Genomic DNA, 23,538 nt, shown 5'->3' on the forward strand with positions numbered 1-23,538 from the left:
AACGTTATGTACGCAAACCTGGATCACGGCGGGCTTCTTCCTCTCTTCGTCCTTTAGATCCTTCTCTCGTCCCAGGACTGTGGTGTACTCAACATCTAGCCCAGCGACCCACTCATCCATTGAACTGTTGAACATGCGTAGGAAGCGAGCAAGCCATGCTTTCACCGCCTCGGATCCATGTGTGTAGATGATGATGAACTGATCGCCGGTGATGGCTCTATCCTGGTACTCAGCGGTGACCATGGAGATTTGGGAGGCCATGGATTTTGGAGGAGGGTTAGGAGAAGTTGAACTTTTGTACCCCGCAAAAAAAACTGGGAGCGAACTAATGTGAAAGGACGGGACGACTGGGAACGAACTTTTGTAAGGTAGAAGACGGGGACGAGTAGGGCGTGCGAACGGCGCGGGGTTGCTGGTTTGCCTGGTGGATAAACGGCTGCAATCCCCCAAAGAGTTCTCGAGAACTATGCGGGACCCACTAGATGTCATGTCTACTAGACCCATATCGTAGGCCTGACGGTATAGCTTCTGCCTGTTCGCACGCCATGACGGCGCGTGGATGTAACTTCACTGAATTCCGTCAAACATGGCGCCTCCCACGACCTTCGCCTCCCTCACGCGGTCGCGCCCTTTGAGACTTCGACCGGCTATAAATGAGCAAACTTTTTTGCCTTTTTTAGACAAGCAATTTTTTGCCTACTCCGCATGCATGATACTCCCTCTGGTCCTTTTTACTCCCGTTAACCGTTTGCAAAGTGTTTGACCAAATTTATACTTTTTTTGAACACCACCTTATATTAATTAACCAGCCACACCAGTACACTCATTCGATACAATATTCACCACACAGGGCGGTACGTTATTTACAAGAATACCATCTAATCTATTGCCAAAGCTATACTTAGCGATTAAGTGTGCCACCTTATTGGCCGAACGGCTAATCTTTGACAATTGAAGATTGTTGATCAACTTCGAGATGCTCAACGCTTTCATCTTCAGGTCACGCATAGCAGACCTGTCATTGTCCCCCGATGCAAGAGACGCTACCACAAAAGCGCAATCAGTCTCTAAAATTACAGGATTATGAAGAGAAATACCTATGTAAAGACCGGCAATGCAAGCCCTAAGTTCCGCTTCCTCCACGCTTTGACAGGCATCAATGAAATCCCACGACCAAATTTATACTAAAAATATCAATATCTACAATACTGATTATAATGAGTATAAGAACTATGTTTTATAATGAGTGTAAAAATATTGATTTGACATTGTGAATGTTGACACATTTTTCTATAAGTCTGGTGAAAGTAGAGGTACATTGACTTCAGACAAAACTTAAATGCACAATTCAGACTAGTTCCTTCGTCCAGGTGCGTGCCATGTCCTATCTTGTCATCACAACAAGGTTAGCTATTAGAGTACCACTACCTCCCTTCTAGTTTAAAGGGCTCGATTCAAAATTTTCACCTACTCTTAGCAAGATAGTAGAGGCGGTGGAATAGTTTTTGAAGTCTGCAAAAGTACTCAACTAGTGCTATCGTTCTTCACAAAAAATGTGTTTACGAATGCATGCATGAACACTAGTTACTCTAACCCCCTCTCTTCTTTAATTCTTTGCCACATCAGCATGTTTGCTATTCCCGTGTGCATGATACCAGCTAAGATACCACCATTATGGTCAGCCTTAATCACCGCATGCAATAGTTTAGTGCACCTTGAAATATGAACATGTGTGGGGCGTGTATGTTTTTAATGACTTGAGACTATACCTAGCCCGGCATGCAAGATGACTTATTATGCACCGTTCCCCATACCTGCAGGAAGCCCGTTCGTCTCCAAATCTTTTCCTCTCCATGTGTGGAAACAATATGCCTGCCAAACTCTCCTTCTCCCTCCGACGGTCCCACCACTCCACCCCGGGTAAAAAAAATCTGCATGCATGACTCTCCTCCCCCACGCTCGACCAATCCATTGTGACCAGCAATATTTCCACCCCTTCGCTCCCCCGTAATTTACTCCAACAAATATGCCCATGTAGCTGTTACTTAACTGCAGGTGCATTGGGTCACTGACATATGGGCCCAACAGGGGTCTGGCCCACATGTCAGTGATGCAACTGGACCTGAAGTTAAGTCAGTGTAGCTCAGTCCATATCTTACATAGGTGTGCCATTGCTCGCTATAAATACTGCACCTCCCACGACATCGCTATCTCCTCCCCCTCACGTTCACGTTCATCGCTATCTCCTCCCCCTCCCTCTCACATCGATCCTCCAGCGACTCCGACATGGTGAATGGGTAGCACGTCTCATACTTGATGTTCTCCGCCAAGGGCCAGCAGTGACCGCTGCACGCCTCCGTGAGGTGATGCACCATGTCCGCCGTGAGCCACAAAACGGCATCGGGCACTCATAGCAGTGGACGAAGGGCTCCTTGGAGGCATCGACCAGGCCGTCAACAAAACGGGAGTGGCTGTAGGGGACGTTGCGCCAGTTGAATACGTGAGCAAGTTACTACGAGATTTAATCCGAATAAGCACAAAATAAATCATGAATTCTACCACGATTTCGAACAGGAAGGACATACGATGCAATGGGAGTAGCACCGTTGGCGTTGAGGTTGTCTCCCATGTCCAAACACCACGTAGACACGGTCTTTGAGCACGGTTCGTAGTCGTTCCACGCTCGGGCATTGAAGTTTGTAACTATTTTAGATTAGAATATACTACTCCTCCGGTGCTAGTAGTAGAGCAGAGTCCTACTCTACTACTCTACTCAAGCAAGTTAGGGCATAGCACTGTAGGGAGTACCAGTACTGTGATCACTCAAGCAAGTTGTCTGGCATCGACATGACCCTACGCTGCTGGTATGTGTCTCGTAAGTCTGGCGGCGTGCTGTAGTCATCATCACCTGTCCACTTCCCGCAGCACATATTCACTTCTCCATCTTTGTCCGCACATAATCTCGTCCAATCTTCCATCCCCGCTAAGGCGCCTCCCCCTTGTCCGAAACCCAAGCACTAACAATGGTAGAACCGAGCAGCGTCCGCCAAAGAGTGGCTGGAATTCGTTCCCACAGAGGTAATCAAGCTCATTGTTTCGCGTGTGGACAATCTCAGTACCATGCCTCTCGCCGCGTGCTTGTCAGGGCTGTACCATTTACTCAAAGCCCTCAGGCCGGAGCTTTTTAAGCCAGCTCCTTGCTTGCTGATGCTGCCTGATCCTCAGAAATGGCGTGTCACGCAGCATAACGATCATAGGGTGGCGAACATCAACCCCCCTGACTGCGATCCGATCCCCGTCAGCCTCAACTACATTAACGGTATGTACTGGGTCGACATGAACACGTCTTGGATGGTGCTCGTCGACGGTCGCGGCAGCTGGATGCTCGTGGAGGTCTACACCCGACGATTGATCCCCCTTCCTTTGGTTAACACTGCACTGCTTTGGCACCGTAGCCCAGAATACTCGGAATCTTACAGTAGCCAACATGATACCAAGTTTGATTTGCTCAAGGTTGTAATCTGCCAAGTGCCCACAAGATCTGCGAATTATAAAGACTTCAGGCTAATTGCGTTCTTCAACCGCAGTCTCGCATATCTGACAGGTCACTGCGGTAAGTGGATAAATCTACACGTCCATCGCAGGATCATACATCCTCCATGGTTCTCTGATGCCATTGAACACAAGGGCTTCATTTACGCTGTCGACTCCTTCTATGGCTGGACGTATTGCTGGCCTACTCCAGTCATCGCTACAAACGGCTGTTATAGCAGTATGTTACTTTCCTATGATATCATGATGGCTTGCTTATATTACTGTCAATATTTGCTGAAAAAAATATTCATGCTCATAACATGCTCTTCTTAAGATTGACTAAATCAAGAGCCCTTTTTTATTTGACTCCAACTTGATATGATGTTGTAGGCTGCCTGGTGTCCCTACCCTTCCTTATCCCAGAACCTTTCAAAGAAAAGCGGCATGGCAGTTGCAGGTGGTTCCTGGCTCGATCAGACGACGGCGAAAGATTGATGATCGTTCGCACGTACCGGACGTGTTGTTTTGCGGAATACAATCATAGTAACTGCAAGGTCTTTGAGCAGGATCCCAATTTCACTGGGCCTTCAGGAATTTTTGACTGGAGGCTGGTAAGTAGCCTTGGTACACGCTCGTTGTTTGTCGGACTGAATTATCCGATTAACCAGGAGATAACCGACGGCAAGGATCATGATGGCAGCGCAATTTCGTTCATTAGGAAAAACTGTATGTACACAGCGTACCATGCGTCTCTCCATGCACCATACCCTGATATGTGCCACCATGCTCTGCAGCCCAAAGTAGGAGAGAGGGTCGCAAGTATCTGACTTCGACCTGCTGGCTGGAGTTTCCCCCGTCAAGCACCCATCTGGTTCAAGCCGTCAGCCAATCTCCACAGCTTAATAAATAGTAACGTCTAACTGAGCCAGTTAGTTAGATGCGTACACTTGGTGTAGTAGGATTTTTATTTAGTTTGATGCATACACTTGTTCTTTTTTGGTAGCCCTTTTGTAATGATGGCTGATGTTTGGTTTGGAAGAGAGAGCCGTGTCTTCACTCTTCTGGCCTGCTTACTGCTTCTGCTGCACCCCCAGCCCTGGTTGCTGCTGCTGCTGTTTTCAATGTACAATCAGTAGTATAATTCGTCTGTTGGTTGAATAAATGTGTTGTTAGAATGACAAACACAATGTTTTGGAATTCGTTGCACGGTTGGATCCTTTAGTGCCCTGTACCGTACATAGCGCATACTATTTTTGTACGGAACACATTTTCCACTTGTTGATAACATGCAGCCCACGATGAAGGCCCAATAGAGAAGCCCATAATTAACTAGAAGGGAGGCTCTCACATGAATCCGGCCCAGGTACATGCTCATGTTCCCCTAAACATAAATAAATAAGTAAATAAATAAATAAATAATGCTAAATGCTCATGCACCAGTTCTTTGGGAAAATAGGTAGCCCAGTATTTCTTTTTGAAGAATACCCAAGCTAGGCCTATTTGTTTTCTCCGAATTACTCGGCTGCAAATCTTTCAAGACGAGGAGGGATGCATTCCGGCCTGGCTTAAGAGTATGGTCAATGTCTGTTAAAAGTAATATCAAAAGGGGTTGAAAATTCCAAAAAAATTATAGCAAATGGGATATAAGTTTCTTTTTTTGTTTTTGTTCTTCACTGATATCTTATACGTATTTCATTGGATTTAACATGACATAGTACTAATTTATTTTTAAATTTGTTTTAGTATGGCTATTAATTTTTGGATTAAGAATATTTCGTCCCCCAGTAAAAATTTGCGAATTTTCAAAATTTCCCACATATTTAGTTAATTTTTTGACCCTGGTACTGACCAGAAAATGGCCAGCAATTCTAAAAATGGAAAATGGGCTGCAATAAATTCCATATGAATTAGAAAATGAGTAAAAAATATAAAGATAATAGCAAATGGGATGTACACGCCACAGATTTCGAGGCTGACTTGTTTACGCAAGGTTTTGTCAGTGAACAGACGATTCTAGTAGCAGTGACTGTTGGATGTCCATCCAACGACCGACGTGCTTCTTCAATCTCTGATCTTCCTGCTCCAGCCGCCTAAACTAGCGCCGGCGGGACTGCCTGCTCCCTCCTCTTGTGGCCCGTTGTGATGCCGCGCAGGCTTCCACGGCCCACCTTACTCCCTCCGCTGGCCCGGCCGCACGCAATCAACTGCCTCCTTATTACGTGAAAAAATGATCCCTCCCACTGACATCTGGGGCGCACCGGTTGGGAGGCTGACCTGTGGGCCTACTAAGTTGACGCGTACGCAGGGCTTGTCAACTTAGTCAACAAACGATTCTAGCAGCAATAACCGTTGGATTTGAATCGAACAGTCCTGCTGCTTCTTCAATCGCTGCTCTTCTTGCACCAACTGCCCAAACCAGCGCCGGGGAGACCGCCTGCTCCTGCCTCCAGTGGCCAGCTGTGCCGCCGTTGAGGCCTCATCTCCCCCTACTACTCTCACCGCTAGCCAGGCCCTGTGGCGACGTCGTCCACTGCCCTGGTGCTCTCGGTGCGGCCTGGTCAACGTGGTCAACGACCAACATGCATATGAAGTGGACTGTACATGGAGAGGCCGACAGCTGGGTCCACGGCCGGACGCAAGGAAATGCCTCCTTATTACGCGCAAAATAATGATTCCTCGACCTGACATCAGGGCCCCTGTCGGGTGGTAGGTGCGACATATGCCAACGGGTGGCTTATCATTGTGGGAGCCAGTAAGACGTCGCCGGTGCCTGGAAACGAGATGAGGCGAAGACATGCATGCCGGCGAATCTTACCCAACTTCGGGGCTCTCCGTGGAGATAACACCCCTACTGCTGCTCTGCGGGGTCTCCGCATGATCACTAGATGAACAAGTAGCTACATGATGCTCCTCGAGCTGTTCGGCGAGAGGAGGAAGAAGGGCATGGCTCGCTCTCTTCTCCTCCCTATGTGGTGTCTAAAACTAGCAGGGATCAACCCTTTGCGTGGGTGCCCCGGGGGGTTTATATAGGCCTACCCCCGGGGGTACAATGGTAATCCGGCTGGGCATGGGGCCCAGCCGTCTGTGTCTACACTCGCCGGCTTCTACGCCGACTGCTGGGGCCCGCCGGCTGGTGGGTCCCGCCGGCTGCCAGCTCCTTGGTCGACAGGCAGGCCCCACTGTCCAGGGCCTGGTCGGGGGCTGGTTACTGTTGCTCAATCCTGGTGATGAGGGCTTCGCCGAGGTGGGCGTGGCTACAGTGCCGCCGTCCGGCGGGCGATCGCTGTAGCCTCACCGCGTCTTGTCTCCTTAATGGGGCGTCTCCTTCGAGGGAGGTGGCAAGCCGGCTGTGGGGAGCCGACTCTGTCTTGGGCCGACTGGGGGAGGCCTGGCCGCCTTCAAGTGTCTCTCTGCCCGAAGGGGCCCACCGTCCATGGGCCGCGCTGGCAGCCCGTCGTGGATGACATCAGGGTCAACGTGGCAACAGTGCCGCGCCGGACGGGTCATGGCCACCCGTACGGCGCACTGTGCCAAGCGTGCTTCGGGATTCGAGGGTGGCAGGCTTCACTGTAGCCACGCCCCGTCACATCCCCGTTATGTGCATGCAGACTTCGAGGGTATGATCTTGACTGCTTTATGGGAGCCGGCTTCTTGGAGTCGGCCTTCTCGCGGCTGGCTTCTCGGAGCCGGCCCTCCCGTGGCTTTCTTCATGAGGGCTGAAGTCGGGCCGCCTTCCGATAGCCGGCCTGGTTGACAGCCGGCAAGGGGAAGGCGGCCCCGTGTCTTGGATTCTTGAGGGCCGAATCGGCTTGTAATTTTTTCAGAAGGGCCAGGGGGAGCCGGCTAGGCTACCCATGGTTATTTACTCCGACAGTAGTCCTCGAAGCTGATCGAGCTTCGAGGCTGACAAAGGGACGAGAAGCTAGGTCAGCTTCCTATCCCGAGAGACCGGCTTTGCTTGTGCGCGCCGTCTTCGGAAAGCTCCGTTTCTCGTAGGTGGGAACGCGGGTCACCCTGCGAGATGACCGCGCGCCATTCTGCGGGCCACGTGGCAAGGAAATCCTGCCAACGCACGCGCGCGACGGGACGCCGCCGCAGGCCCGCCACTCGTAGGCCTCGGCCCGAGCGCGGATCTTCTGCGGCCCACATGGACCGCTCGCCTTCCCGCGGCGGTTTTATTCTGCCATCAAGGCACAATAATCGTGGGACGTGGGGGAGTGGGCGCAGTTGATCCCCACGCTCCCCCACGCCGCGCCTCCTCGGCTCCGCCGCGCGGGTCTATAAGTAGGAGGAGAAGGGGGAGCAGCAGAGGCTCGCACGCTCTCCCTCACTCCGCCCCTTCTCGCCCTCCTTCTTCTTCTGTTCTCCACCGCAGCAACCCATTGCCGCGCCGTTCCGCCGTCGCTTCATCTTGCTCCCCGCCGCATCGCTCCCATGGCGCTGTCGAGCTCGTGGGATGGCTCCAACGTCCACGAGGACCACGTCGAGTTCCTCCACCGGACGCGGCGCCTGCCGGGTGAGAACTTCGCGTGGGTTCGTCAAGCGCCGGCGAGGGAGATTTTGCTGGCACCGGAGGAGGGCGAGCGGGTGATCTTCCGCTCGCACTGCCTGCGCGGCTTCGGCCTCCCGGCGAGCGGATTCCTTCGAGCCTTCCTCGAATTCTACCATCTCCAGCCGCATCACCTCACGCCCAACGCGGTGATGCTGCTGTCGGCTTTCGTCACCCTGTGCGAGGGCTTTCTTGGGGTTCTCCCCATGCTCGAGCTCTGGGGGGGATTCTTCCAAAGCAAGCTCGGCACTATCGTCGCGGGCGTGCCTGCCCCCTGCGGAGCCTTCATTGCCATGAGGCGGGCGAGCGAGAACAATCCGTTCCCGTCCATCCCGCTGATCCAGTCGGTGAAGCTCTGGTAGAAGTCCTACTTTTACGTGAAGAACGTCGCCCAGCAAGGCGACTACGTCAACCTGCCGGCTTACGTAGCCGGCCCGCCGGCTGGGAGGCAACCTTCATGGAGCTACCGGGCCAGGTCGTTGTCCCAGGCTGGGAACGCAGCCGTCTCCCGGCTTCGGGTGATGATCCAGTCGGAGGGCCTGACCGGAGCCGACTTGGTGGCCGCCTTCGTGGAGCGCCGGGTTCTTCCGCTGCAAGGCCGGCCTCACATGATCTGCCAGATGAGCGGCCGCTTCGACCCGTGTCGGCTGAGCACCAGGGAGATGCCTCATGCAGAGGTGTCTTACATGGTGAACTACATCTCCAACTGCAAGCTCGCCGAGGATTGGCGATATGGCAAGGAGCCATATTCCCGCGCCAACCCTCCGCCTGCCATAAGTTTTTTCTTCTTTTCTTCCTTTTTGTAGCCGGCCTCATGATAGCCGACCCTTGATCAATTGGTTTGCTTTTAGCAGAACCCTCTTCTTCCGCCGACAGCCGGGGCTGCAGGGGTTGAGCGCCAACTCCTCCCCGACCGCACGGTGGACGACGCCGATGATCCAGACCTGGGAGCGGCCGCCATGGAAGACGCCATCATGGGGGAAGGCAACGAGGCAGGAGGCACGGGGCCTGGAGCCGGCTTCGAGGACTGGCCGGATGACGACGAGGTCGAAGCCGCCCCGCACCGCTAGCCGACGCTCGATCATGAAGGCGCGGGCTCGTCTGCCATGCCGGCTGCTCGTGGCGGCGCGCAGAAGCGCCGGGCCGCGTCGACCTTCTTCGGCAGCCGGTCGAAGAAATCCAAGGCTTCCATGGTGGTGACCAAGCGGGATGAGGCGTCCGCGAAGGCGGCCCGCTTCCGCAAGGCGGTGAAACAACCGCAGGCGATCTCGGCGTAAGTCGTCGAATGTCTTGCATATATTTTTTGTTGTCTTTTTCGACCGAAGCTCTTCTAAACCTTTCTTTGCTTGCCGGACAGGGCGCTGCTTTCCCTTGAGCAAGGTCCCGGCGGCTCCGTAGTCGTGCCGACTGGAGGGTCCTCAGGCTCCCATCGCGTGGATCCCCGCGCCGACCTTAGGGAGGCCACGGAGCGGAACGCACGGGAGGCGCGGGAGGAGCGGGAGGCGGCGGAACGAAGGACCGCCCAGGCGACGAAGAAGCAGGCCGACGCGGCGGCCAAGGCCAGGGCGGAGGCGGCAGCCGTGGAGACGGAGGCGGAGGCCTCACACAACCAGCCTCCGCTGCTCGTTGTTCCCCTCCGCGCCGTGGCCCCTGACATTCCCGTGCCCCCGTCGGAGGAGGTCGACCAAGGCCCGCTGGTGATGGAGAGGAGGGAGGACCACGGGATCTTCGTGGAGGGGGCGCCGCAGACAGCGCCGAATGGAGCGGGCCAAAGCGGCCAATCAGCTGCGGCGCCAGAGCAGCCATCCGGGGGTGAGCCGGAGGCAAGGGCCGGCCTCGAGGTGCAGCCGGCATTGCGCCGGCGCGCAGGGGGTGGCGCCTCCGCGCCGGAACCGCATCAAGCACTGGGCGCCAGCCAGACGGCGGAGGCCCTGGAGGCAGCCAGCGCCAGCACGTCCGAGTGGACTCCCAGCGAGGGGATGGGCAAGCTGAACGCGGCGGCCCAGGAGGTCCGGAACCGGCTTGAGGCTCAGGCCGCCTCGCTGCAGCGATACACCCAAGAGTTCCTCACGACGTGGGCCGTCATCCGGGTGAGTCTTCTGGCCTTGGTTATTTTGCTCTTTTGATTTCTTCCATGGGGGCGCGTCAGCGCACCCACTGGGTGTAGTCCCCGAGTTCCGAGTCGGCTGCTGCGCAGGCGGCTTGGAACTTACTAGGTCCTGACAACTTAACTTATCCTTGCCTCCTGTATAATCTTCCAGGAGTATCATAACCTCCGCGCAGCCACCTTCAACTCCCAGGCTCAGGAGTTGGGCCGGAGAACCGAGGACCTGATCAGCATCCGGAGTGTGTGCTTTGTCTCGTTCATCTCCTGTGGGGGCGCGTCACCGCACTCACTGGGTGTAGTCCCCGAGATTCAGGCCGACTGCTGAGCAGCCGGGTCGGATCTTCCTTGACGACTTCTTCCTTATTAATTTTTCCTTTATCTTCATGCTTGCAGGAGCCAATGCCGACTTGAGGGGGCAGCTCAGCGGGGCCCAGGCCACCCTTCGCGCCAAGGAAGCCGAGTACAGCGCCTTGGTCCTGGAGCGTGACCGCCTGGCCATGAAGTTGGCCGACCAGGAGGAGAGCCAGAAGGCGGCCCTGAAGAAGGCGCAGGACAACGAGGACGCCCTGAAGGCCGAGTTCGAGACTGAAGCGGCGGGCTGGGCTGAAGCGAAACAGGCGCTGAGCGAGGGCTTCAGTCGTATCGAGGATCTGATCGACGGTAAGCCGCCTTCTTCACTCCCTGCTTGCCCCTTGATCCCTGATTTGTGTTCTGACTTGTGCTGCTTTTGTTCTCTGTGCAGACTACTTTCCCGGCTACTCCGTCTTCGCCACCCAAACCATCGAGGCCCATCGCGAGGCGCGCCGGCAGGCGGGGGCTGAAATTGCGCCGGACGCGAGCCAGACGCTTGAGGAGCAGCTCTTGGCGGTCCAAGCCCGGGTGAAGCCGGCTCACCGTATGCTCCGCTGCCTCCAGCGCGCCGGGGCGCAGGTGTTGGCCGCTCTCTGGCCAAGCGAGACGATTCCCGCACCCCGAGTCGGACTGCCGACTGGCTGGAGGTTGCGGTTGGCCGCTTCGAGGCCTGGAAGGCATCAGCAGCCCGTCTTGGAGCTGGGCGGGCGCTGGAGTTCGTCCGAGCCTGGTATCCGTGGCTGAACCTGGACCAGCTGCGCACCTGGCGGCTGGAGGCCGACAAAGAGATGGAGGAGGTGCGGCCGGCTATTGCTCAGCGCGCTTCGACGATCACCGAGTGTACTGACATCAGTGTCTTCGCTCCTGAAATTAATGACGACGGCGTTGCCCAGCCGGAGGAGTGGTTCGGGCTGGACCCGATAGCGGGTGAAGACTCGGCAGAGGAGATCGCCTCCAACGATGAAGGCGAAGACGACGAAGGAGAGGGAGGCGAAGACGTTGAGCCGATCGGTGAAGCGGCCAGCCAGCCTCAGCCTGATCGTGCCTCCGGCAATGAGGCGCGTGCTAGCGCGCCCTCTACAGGAGGCGGTGATCATGCCGAGGTTCGCCAGCCGGCCACTCCTCCAGCTGGCACTGCCGTCTCCACCGGCCTGCCCGACTCGCTAGTCGCTCCCTTGGCTTAATCTGCCGTCCTTGTTTTTTCCTGCTTGTTGCCTTTTGAACAATTTTATTAAACTTGTGCAGTTCCACCCACTGGGGGTGTATTCGAACTATGTTGAATGCTGGCCTTTTGAAGGTCTTTTATGTAAATATTATTGTGTGCGTGTTTGGTTTCCATTCATGTATGCTTTTTATCCTTAGGCTGTTTCCTTTGCCGCCTTCCCCTTTTGGGAAGGCAAGTACTCGGGCTTTTTTAGATTGAAGTGAGGTGAATGGAAGCCGGCCGGCCGGCTACTCTGGTAGTCGGTCGGTGGTGGGAGAAAAACTGGCTTTTGTTATATTAGTCCGTTAGTCCCTAGCCGTTTTTCGTGTGGGCGTCCTTTCCTGCCTTTAACTCTTGCCAGCCGGACATCCGGTTCTTCGATCTGTGACTTTTGGCAAGAGAAGGCTTGGGAGCCGGCACACTACTTGTCTGACTGCGGGTAGGACTTCTAATATAACTCCAGGCGGCCAGTCCCCGGGCCGACTAGTCGAACCCGGTGCCGGACGAAAAAAGTGAATGTAATGACAAGGTCATAAGCATGATACTTTTCATTCATAGCTAAAAGATGGCAGTCCCCGAGCTCTCCTCGGGGGGCCTATTGTCTCGTACTTAGTACAAAAGTTAGCATGATACATACTGCATTTCAACTGTAAAACCTTCGGAGGAGGTTGGCGTTCCATGGTCGTTCCGATTCCTTGCCGGAGTCGTCTCTCTTTCGTGCCTTCGGCTTCTGCGCATCGATCAGGTAATAGGAGTCGTTGCCTAAGGCTCTGCTGGTGACGAAGGGGCCCTCCCAAGGGGCCGATAGCTTGTGCTGGCCGGCTGTTCGCTGGATCAGCCGAAGCACAAGATCGCCCTCTTGGAAGGATCTTGGCTTGACCTTCCGGCTGTGGTAGCGGCACAGGCCCTGCTGATAGATGGCAGACTGGCTGAGGGCTAACAGCCGGCCTTCTTCCAGTAGGTTGACGCCGTCTTCTCGTGCTTCCTTGGCCTCGGCTTCCGTGTACATGGTTACCCGAGGTGAGTCGAACTCGATATCAGTTGGGATGACCGCCTCGGCACCATAGACGAGGAAGAAAGGAGTGAAGCCGGTTGACTTGTTTGGTGTAGTGCGCAGACTCCAGAGGACGGCCGGCAGCTCATTGAGCCAACAGCCGACTGAACGCTCCAGTGGTACGACCAGTCGGGGCTTGATGCCGGAAAGGATGAGGCCGTTGGCTCGCTCGACCTGGCCGTTTTACTGCGGGTGGGCAACGGACGCTAAGTCCAACCGGATGCCTTGCGTCGCGCAGAAACGTGCCAAGGCTCCCTTGGCGAAATTCGTGGCATTGTCGGTGATGATGCTGTGTGGCACGCCGTACCGAGTTGTTATATCTGCGATAAATGTCACAGCAGTCGGCCCATTCAGCTTCTTGATCGGCTTTGCCTCAATCCATTTGGTGAATTTGTCCACGACGACAAGCAGATGTGTCATGCCGCCGTGCGCCGTCTTGAATGGGCCCACCATGTCCAGTCCCCAAACGGCGAAGGGCCAAGTGAGGGGAATGGTCTTGAGTGCTGAAGCCGGCATGTGTTGCTTGGAGCTGAAGAGTTGGCATCCTTTGCAATGTTTAACTAACTCCTTGGCGTCATCCAAAGCAGTCGGCCAAAATAAACCATGGCGGAAGGCTTTGGCGACGAGTGATCTTGAGGCCACATGGTGGCCGCATTCTCCTTGGTGGATCTCTCTGAGGATTGCAATGCCCTTCTCTTGCTCGACGCATCGCTGGAGGACTCCAGTGACACTACGCTTGACGAGTTCTCTGTTGACGATTGTGTATGCTCCGGCTCGGCGTTGGACTTGTCTTGCCTCTATTTCGTCAGTCGGCAGATCTTGGTTTATTAGGAAGTTGAGGATGGATTGAGCCCATGACGGAGCTGCGACCTCTTCTATTGCCAACACGGCTACTGCGACCAGGGCGGGCGGGCTGGGTGGTGAAATGCTGGAGTCGGCCTCCGCCTGTTGTGTTGGTGTAGTCTCCGGGCCGACTACCGCAGTCCCCGAGCCAGGTGTGGCAGTCCCCGGGTCAGGCGTAACTATGGAAGTCCCCGAGCCGCCTGCTGATGTCCCCTGGCCGACTATCAAAGTCCCCGGGTCACCTGCTTGGTTCTTCGAGCCGGCCGCGTCGGGGTCAGGCGGCACGAAGATGGAATCGGACTCTGGAGACAGCTTGATAGACGGCTTGAGGAGGCATTGTAGAGAGACACCGGTTGGTATTGCTTGCCGAGTGGAGCCTATTCGAGCCAGGGCATCAGCTGGCTCGTTGTCGGCTCGCGGTACATGGAGGAACTCGCATCCTTCAAAATACCCACTGATCTGCTGAACGAGGAAGCAGTAGCTTGCCATATTTGCGTCCTTGGCATCCCAGTCGCCGGATGATTGCTGGACCACCAAGTCCGAGTCGCCATAACATAGGATCCGGCGAATGCCGAATGGCGTGATGAAGGCGGTCTTCAGGCGGTCTGCCGGATCTAACTTTATCTGGTGGTACCCTGAGTAAGCATCCAAGAAACTCAACAGCTCGCATCCGGCTGTGGAGTCTATCACTTGGTCAATCCTTGGCAGGGCAAAGGGATCTTTGGGGCAGGCCTTGTTGAGGCTCGTGTAGTCTATGCACATGCGCCACTTGTTGTTCTTCTTTAGCACGAGGACCGGGTTGGCGAGCCACTCTGGAAAGAAAACTTCCATAATGAAGCCGGCTGCCAGAAGCCGTGCTATCTCTTCTCCCACAATCCTTCTTTTCTCCTCCGACAGTCGGCGGAGGGGTTGTTTGACTGGCTTTGCGTCTTCTCGGACGTGTAGTTTGTGCTCGGCGAATTCCTTCGGAACACCCGGCATGTCCTTGGGGGACCATGCAAAGATGTCCTAATTTTCACGGAGGAAATCGGCGAGCTCGCCTTCCTATTTGCTATTTAGGTTTGCCCCGATGACGGCAAACCTCTCCGGGTGCTCGGGGTCAAGATGTATCCTCTTCGTCTCCTTGGCCGGCTGGAAAGATCCTTGGGCATCATGCTCCTTGGGATCGGGGGACAAGACCGACTGTTTGCCGGCCATGGCCACGACTCGGTCCAACATCTTCTTTTCTTCGGCAATCACAAGGGACTCGGCCAGCCGGCTGCTGGCTGCTGCGCACTCGGAAGACTTCTTGTAATCGCCGGCTATGGTGATGATGCCCTTGGTGCTTGGCATCTTCATCTTGAGGTACGCATAGTGGGGAACTGCCATGAACCTGGCCAAGGCAGGTTGGCCAAGCAATGCATGGTAGGGGCTCTCTAGGTCCACCACTTCAAACCAGATCGCTTCCCGGCGAAAATGCTCCTTGTCCCCAAAAAGTACATCAATCTTGATCTTGCCAATGGGGGCGCAGGACAGGCCGGGTACGATGCCATGGAACACAGTCCGAGTAGGCATGAGTTGCTTCGTCTTGACATTCAGCTTCTCTAGGGTGTCACGGTACAGGATGTTGATGCTGCTCCCGCCGTCTATCAGCACGCGGGAGAAATGGGCGGCGCGTCTATCCATTGCAAGGGTGGCATCCAAAACCAACGCATAAGAGCCGGGAGACGGCATCACCTCTGGGTGGTCGGCCCGGCTCCAGCTGATAGGTTTTTCTGACCAGTGCATGTGCTCGGCGGGGTTGGCAGCGACCATGCTGACTTCTTGGTGCTCTCGGCGTTTGCTGCGCCGGTCTTCGGGCTGGCTTGTAAAGATGACATAGGCAGCATGCTCGTCGGGGAACTCATCATGCACGGCTCCGACTACGGGCCGAGCGGCCGGCGGCTGCGGAGCTGGAGGCGGCGGACCGACAGGCGGAGGCGGTGCGAGCCCTTCGCCTTTGGAGATTCGGGTGAGCCAGTGGCACTTCCGGGTCGTGTGGTTGGACAGCTTCGCGCCGCTGTGGAACTTGCACGGGGCGTCGAGAGTCCGCTCGTAGGAGAAGGCCGGCTACCAAGCCGGCTTGCCGCCCCTCTGCTTCTTGGGTGCGGGCCGCCCTTCGGGCTGCTCGTCTTCGACTGTGGCCACCTGCCGACTGGTGGAGGGCGGCACGGGGCCCTTGCGCTTGTGGTCGTTCTGGTGTGGGCGTCGGCTGGAGTCCCCAGCCGGCGTCTTGGGCGCCGGGTTGAGTAGCTTCCCGGACGCGTCTACCCGGAGTTCGGTCTTCATTGAGGAGTCGACGGTGGCGTACTTGTCCGCTATGACCAGAAGCTCATCGAGGGTAGTTGGCTCGCCGCAGAGGAGCTTGTGCTTGAGGAGGGTGCCTTCTCGGCACCCGGCAGTGAAGTATTCTATGGCTTGCACCTCGTGCACCCCTTCGCAAGAGTTGCGGAGCTCGGCCCAACGCGTGAGGTAGTCACGAGTGGACTCGGCGGGGCCTTGTACGCACAAGGAGAGCTGTCTGGGCTTGGGAGCCCGCTTGTAGGTGCTGGTGAAGTTGCGGACGAAGGCTTCTGTGAAGTCTAGCCAGCTGTTGATGCTGTATGGCGTGAGGCTGTTGAGCCAGGTCCGCGCCGTGCCTTGCAGCATGAGGGGCACGTACTTCACGGCAATGCGCCTGTTGCCGTTGGCTATGCTAACCGCCGTGGAGTAGTCGATCAACCAATCTTCCGGCTTCACGGAGCCGTTGTACTTGGGCGTGTCTCTTGGGAGCGAGAACCCTTTGGGGAAAGGCTCGTCTCGGATGCGGGGGCCGAAGCAAGGCGGGCCGACATCGTCTTCTTCTTCCAGCGCCAGGGATCGCGCTAGGCGGTCGATCCGATGGCAGGCGTCGTTCTCGCCGACTCCTTCGCGGCGACCTAGCCGGCCGCTGAGAGTCGGATGCACAACAGGCGGTGGGGTGGGATATCTCTCTCCACGGGGCGGAGGCGGAGGCGGGTTGCCCCACCACTCCACGGCCCGGGGGTGGCCTTCTGCGTCTCGTTCGATGGAGACTCGGGTTCGGCTTCGGCTGGCAGCCGGCTCTTTCTCGCACCGCGCGCGGGTTTTACCCGTAGTCGGCGTCCGGGACGTCGCACCGTGATCTCGGCGCGGGGGAGGGCTTTCCGCGCGGGCGTCGGCTTCGTGCCGCTACGCGGCTGCATCGATTAGCTGCTGGATGCGTCAGGTCATGTGGGGGAGTTCTTCGGCCCCTAGTCCGTCTAGCTCGTCTACGGCTGCCTGGGCGGCGCGCAGGTTCTCGAGTGGAGTGGCGTAGACTGGGCGGTCGACTCCTAGCGTATCGGCGACGACAGCGCCGCGCTGTCTGACAACGCCGGCCCGACTGGGCCCGCCTGGGGGCAGCGTGCCAAAGGCGGCGCGGTCGGCCTCGCGTCGGTGGGCCTCAGCGAGGCGTCTCATGGAAACCAACTTCCGGCCCTCCGCGAGGAGGGCGAGGCGGCGAGCCTCCAGTGCTTCAGCGTCGGCATCGGCCGGGAGGGGGATGGACAAGTCGTGGACCGCCGCGTGCGGGGCGTCGTGGGTGCTCTCGTTAGAAGTGCCGCCGTGGCTAATGACCATCACCTCGGTGGTGACAGCGTCGCAGCCATCGGCCCGGGGAAGCGGGTCGTTGTAGATCGTGACGTCGGTGGGGAAAGTGTCGAGTGAGGCCGTGTCGGAGTCGACAGGCATCGGATCGGTGGAGCCAACCGACTCCAAGTCCATACCAGGCTCGCTGGAGACGTGGAGCTGGCCAAGGAGGTTGACGAGGTGGTCGGTGCCCGCGTCGGAGGCGAGCTCGTCGGAGATGAGGGTCTTGTCAAGGAGATCGGTGAGGCCGCTCGCCGCACAGACGTTGGTGACGCCTTGCAGCGCGTCGTGGCAAGCGCCATCGGGCGTGCCGGGCTGGCTACGCTCGCGGGGGAGGAAGAGGGTTCCCGTCCAGAACAGGTCTCCGGACGACGGTGCACCTGGCCCCAAGGTGGGCGCCAAATGTTGGGTGGTAGGTGCGACATATGCCAACGGGTGGCTTATCATTGTGGGAGCCAGTAAGACGTCGCCGGTGCCTGGAAACGGGATGAGGTGAAGACATGAACGCCGACGAATCTTACCCAGCTTCGGGGCTCTCCGTGGAGATAACACCCCTACTGCTGCTCTGCGGGGTCTCCGCATGATCACTAGATGAACAAGTAGCTACACGATGCTCCTCGAGCTGTTCGGCGAGAGGAGGAAGAAGGGCACGACTCGCTCTCTTCTCCTCCCTATGTGGTGTCTAAAACTAGCAGGGATCAACCCTTTGCATGGGTGCCCCAGGGGGTTTATATAGGCCTACCCCCCGGGGGTACAATGGTAATCCGGCTGGGCGTGGGGCCCAGCCGTCTGTGTCTACACTCGCCGGCTTCTGTGCCGACTGCCGGGGCCTGCCGGCTGGTGGGTCCCGCCGGCTGCCGGCTCCTTGGTCGACAGGCAGGCCCCACTGTCCAGGGCCTGGTCGGGGGCTGGTTACTGTTGCTCAATCCTGGTGACGAGGGCTTCACCGTGGTGGGCGTGGCTACAGTGCCGCCATCCGGCGGGTGATCGCTGTAGCCTCACCGCGTCTTGTCTCCTTAATGGGGCGTCTCCTTCGAGGGAGGTGGCAAGCCGGCTGTGGGGAGCCGGCTCTGTCTTGGGCCGACTGGGGGAGGCCTGGCCGCCTTCAGGTGTCTCTCTGCCCGAAGGGGCCCACCGTCCGTGGGCCGCGCTGGCAGCCCGTCGTGGATGACATCAGGGTCAACGTGGCAACAGTGCCGCGCCGGACGGGTCATGGCCACCCGTACGGCGCACTGTGCCAGGCGTGCTCCGGGATTCGGGGGTGGCAGGCTTCACTGTAGCCACACTCCATCACATCGCCGTTATGTGGATGCAGACTTCGAAGGTACGATCTTGACTGCTTTATGGGAGCCGGCTTCTTGGAGTCGGCCTTCTCGCGGCCGGCTTCTCGGAGCCAGCCCTCCCGTGGCTTTCTTCATGAGGGCTGAAGTCGGGCCGCCTTCCGATAGCTAGCCTGGGAGACAGCCGGCAAGGGGAAGGCAGCCCCGTGGCTTGGATTCTTGAGGGCCGAATCGGCTCGTAATTTTTTCAGAAGGGCCAGGGGGAGCCGGCTAGGCTACCCATGGTTATTTACTCAGACAGACCCACCGAAAGGGCCTCTGTATTTCGCGAAAAAATGTTACCGCCGCTGACAGCTCGGACCCACCAGCTATATCTTCGCACGGATGACCCACAAGTATAGGGGATCTATCATAGTCCTTTCGATAAGTAAGAGTGTCGAACCCAACGAGGAGCAGAAGGAAATGATAAGCGGTTTTCAGCAAGGTATTCTCTGCAAGTACTGAAATAAGTGGTAACAGATAGTTTTGTGATAAGATAATTTGTAACGAGCAACAAGTAACAAAAGTAAATAAAGTGCAGCAAGGTGGCCCAATCCTTTTGGTAGCAAAGGACAAGCCTGGACAAACTCTTATATAAGGAAAAGCGCTCCCGAGGACACATGGGAATATCGTCAAGCTAGTTTTCATCACGTTCATATGATTCGCGTTTGGTACTTTGATAATTTGACATGTGGGTGGACCGGTGCTTGGGTGCTATTCTTACTTGAACAAGCACCCCACTTATGATTAACCTCTATTGCAAGCATCCGCAACTACAACAAAAGTATTAAGGTAAACCTAACCATAGCATGAAACATATGGATCCAAATCAGCCCCTTACGAAGCAACGCATAAACTAGGGTTTAAGCTTCTGTCACTCTAGCAACCCATCATCTACTTATTACTTCCCAATGCCTTCCTCTAGGCCCAAATGATGGTGAAGTGTTATGTAGTCGACGTTCATATAACGCCACTAGAGGCTAGACAACATACATCTCATCAAAATATCGAATGAATACCAAATTCACATGACTACTAATAGCAAGACTTCTCCCTTGTCCTCAGGAACAAACGTAACTACTCACAAAGCATATTCATGTTCATAATGAGAGGGGTAATAATATGCATAAAGGATCTGAACATATGATCTTCCACCAATTAAACCAACTAGCATCAACTACAAGGAGTAATTAACACTACTAGCAACCTACTAGCACCAATCCCGTACTTGGAGACAAGAATTGGATACAAGAGATGAACTAGGGTTTTGAGATGAGATGGTGCTGATGAAGATATTGATGGAGATTGCCCTCTCCTGATGAGAGGAGCGTTGGCGATGACGATGGCGATGATTTCCCCCTCCGGGAGGGAAGTTTCCCCAGCAGAACAGCTCTGCCGGAGCCCTAGATTGGTTCCGCCAAGGTTCCGCCTCGTGGCGGCGGAGTTTCATCTCGAAAGGTTGCTTCTGGTTTTTTTCTCGACGAAAGACTTCATATAGCAGAAGATGGTCATCGGAGAGCCAGCAGGGGGCCCACGAAGTAGGGGGCGCCCTAGGGGGGGCGCCCCCACCCTCGTGGACAGGGTGTGGCCCCCTGGTCTTCATCTTTGGCGATGATTTTCGTTATTTATTATAAGGTATTCCGTGGAGTTTCAGGACTTTTGGAGTTGTGCAGAATAGGTCTCTAATATTTGCTCCTTTTCCAGCCCAAAATTCCAGCTGCCGGCATTCTCCCTCCTTATGTAAACCTTGTAAAATAAGAGAGAATAGCCATAAGTATTGTGACATAATGTGAAATAACAGCCCATAATGCAATAAATATCGATATAAAAGCATGATGCAAAATGGACGTATCAACTCCCCCAAGCTTAGACCTCGCTTGTCCTCAAGCGAAAGCTGATAACAATAAATATGTCCCCATGTTTAGAGGTAGAGGCGTCGATAAAAATAAAATACGGGCATGAGGGCATCATGATTATTCTCATAACAGCAACATATATGATGTTGTCATATGATTACTTATGTTCAAGTGATGATCTATTCACAATGCAAAAGTATGAATCAAAAACCTTATTGAGAACCAACAAACTATAACCTCAGTCATTGAAGCAATTGCAACTTATCATAACATCAAAAGAGTCTATGTCAGAGCTAAAAAAAGCAACTCCACATACTCAACTATCATCTAGTCCTTCATAATTGCTAACACTCGCGCAATACTTGTGGTTACGGAGTTTTAATCGGACACAGAGAAAGATAGGGGCTTGTAGTTTTGCCCCACAACCTTTTTACCTCGAGGGTAATGTCAACAATAATAACTCATGCCCCCTACATCCAGTTATATATATATATATATATATATATATATCAGGTTCTTTCCAACATGCTGGGCTTGCCAAAGGATAAAATGAAAAAGGAAAGGTGAAGATCACCATGACACTTGCATAAGGTAGAAGATAATAATAAAAGATAGGCCCTTCGCAGAGGGAAGCAGAGGTTGCCATGCGCTTTTATGGTTGGATGCACAAAATCTCAATGCGAAAGAACATCACTTTATATTGTCCCTTGTGATATGAACCTTTATTATGCAGTCCGTCGCTTTTATTACTTCCACATCACAAGATCGTATAAAGCTTATTTCTCCCACACTAATCATACATATTTAGAGCAATTTTTATTGCTTTGCACCGATGACAACTTACTTGAAGGATCTTACTCAATCCATAGGTAGATATGGTGGACCCTCATGGCAAAACTGGTTTAAGGGTATTTGGAAGCACAAGTAGTATCTCTACTTGGTGCTGAGAATTTGTCTAGCATGAGGGGGAAAAGCAAGCTCAACATGTTGGATGATCCATGATAACATACTTTATCTCAGATATAAGGAAACATAACCCATTACGTTGTCTTCCTTGTCCAACATCAACTCTTTAGCATGTCATATTTTGATGAGTGCTCCCAATAATAAAAGATGTCAATAATAGTATATTTATATGTGAAACCTCTCTTTCCTTATTACTTCCCATTAACTGCAACGATGACCAAAGCTATGGCTGCCAACTCCCAACAACTTTTAATCATCACACTCTTTCTATCAATAAGATCAATACGAACTTTTGTTTCTTCTTATTCTTTTTCTCTTTTCTTTATTCACCCAAGATCATAGCAAGAAAATCAAGCCCTTGACTCAACACTAATCTTTATTATATAGATCACGGACTCGATTACATAGAGAGATCATAAGGCAAAACTTAAAACTAGATCATGCCATAAACTTTATTCTACTAGATCAAAATACTACTAATAGGATCGAACTAAGGAAAACGGTAAAGATAGGAGTTGTGATTGTGATACGATACCAGGGCACCTCCCCCAAGCTTGGCAGTTGCCAAGGGGAGTGCCTATACCCATGTGATTATATCTCCTTGGTTGGTGAAGAAGGTGGAGGTGTTGTTGATGTTGCGGGCTTGTCACCCATCTTCCAAGGCATAGGTTCACCATCATAGAAGGATGATCGAGTCTCCGGAATCCTCGAATCTGCAGCCAAACTCATTCTTTTGAATCTATATTCATACTCATAGTTTTGGTTTTGCAGGTCATAGATTTGGGCTTGGAGGTGCTCGATCTTCTCATGTAGCTTGAAGATGGCCTCCTCGGTGTTCTTGGCATCCGGCTTGTAGTTGTTAGTGAACTCCGCGAGCATCGTGTGGCTAGCGTTGATTCCACGCTCCACCATCCCCTAGCACTTGAAAACTTGTTGCTCCATTGCTTCGAGCCTCGTCTCCACGCTTCCGGTTCCCTTTGGTCCCTCGGCATCACGGATGTGCAGCAACCCATCACGGATATCAATGGTTTGAGGGTGTCGCAGCACCTCCGCGCGGTAAGGGTTGATGACCTTCTTGAAGAACTTGTCCTTGGAAGCACTTGGGGACATCATGATAATCTAGATTTGTCAGAAAAACAGCTCAAAACAAGAACAGAGAATATTTGCGTGATACGGGAGTCAAAACCTTCGGGAGAATATATAGTGAATTTTTACTGACCAAAATACGTATCGTGCAAGAAAACAGAGTCCGGAAGGCACACGAGGAGCTAACGAGGTAGGGGGCGCGCCCAGGGGGGTAGGGCGCGCCCTCCACCCTCGTGGGGCCCTCGTGTCCTTCCCAGACTGCTACTTAATTTTCTATTTTTCTAAATATTCCAAAACGGAGAAATATTGCCTTAAAAGTTGTTTTGGAGTCGGTTTACTTACCGTACTACATACCCATTCCTTTTCGGAGTCTGAAACGTTCTGGAAAGTGTCCCTTATGTATTCCTCCAGGGTTACGGTTTCAATAATATTTGTTTCAACATTTATGGGATTACCTGAGATATAATGTTTAATTCTCTGACCGTTTACCACCTTCGGATTTGTGCCTTCGAAGTTGTTGATTTTTATGGCACCGGAACGATAGACCTCCTCGATAACATAGGGGCCTTCCCATTTAGAGAGAAGTTTTCCTACAAAAAATCTTAAACGAGAGTTGTATAGCAATACATAATCACCTACATTAAACTCACGCTTTTGTATCCTTTTGTCATGCCATCTTTTAACCTTTTCTTTAAACAACTTGGCATTTTCATAAGCTTGGGTTCTCCATTCATCAAGTGAGCTAATATCAAATAACCTCTTTTCACCGGCAAGTTTGAAATCATAGTTGAGCTCTTTAATAGCCCAATATGCCTTATGTTCTAGTTCGAGAGGTAAGTGACATGCTTTTCCATATACCATTTTATACGGAGACATACCCATAGGATTTTTATATGCAGTTCTATAGGCCCATAATGCATCATCAAGTTTCTTGGACCAATTCTTTCTAGACCTATTGACAGTCTTTTGCAAAATTAATTTCAGTTCTCTATTACTCAATTCTACTTGACCACTAGACTGTGGG

Source organism: Triticum urartu, chromosome 2A, assembly GCF_056163025.1.
Source record: "Triticum urartu cultivar PI428250 chromosome 2A, HENAU_Tu73, whole genome shotgun sequence".
Lineage (NCBI taxonomy): Eukaryota > Viridiplantae > Streptophyta > Magnoliopsida > Poales > Poaceae > Triticum > Triticum urartu.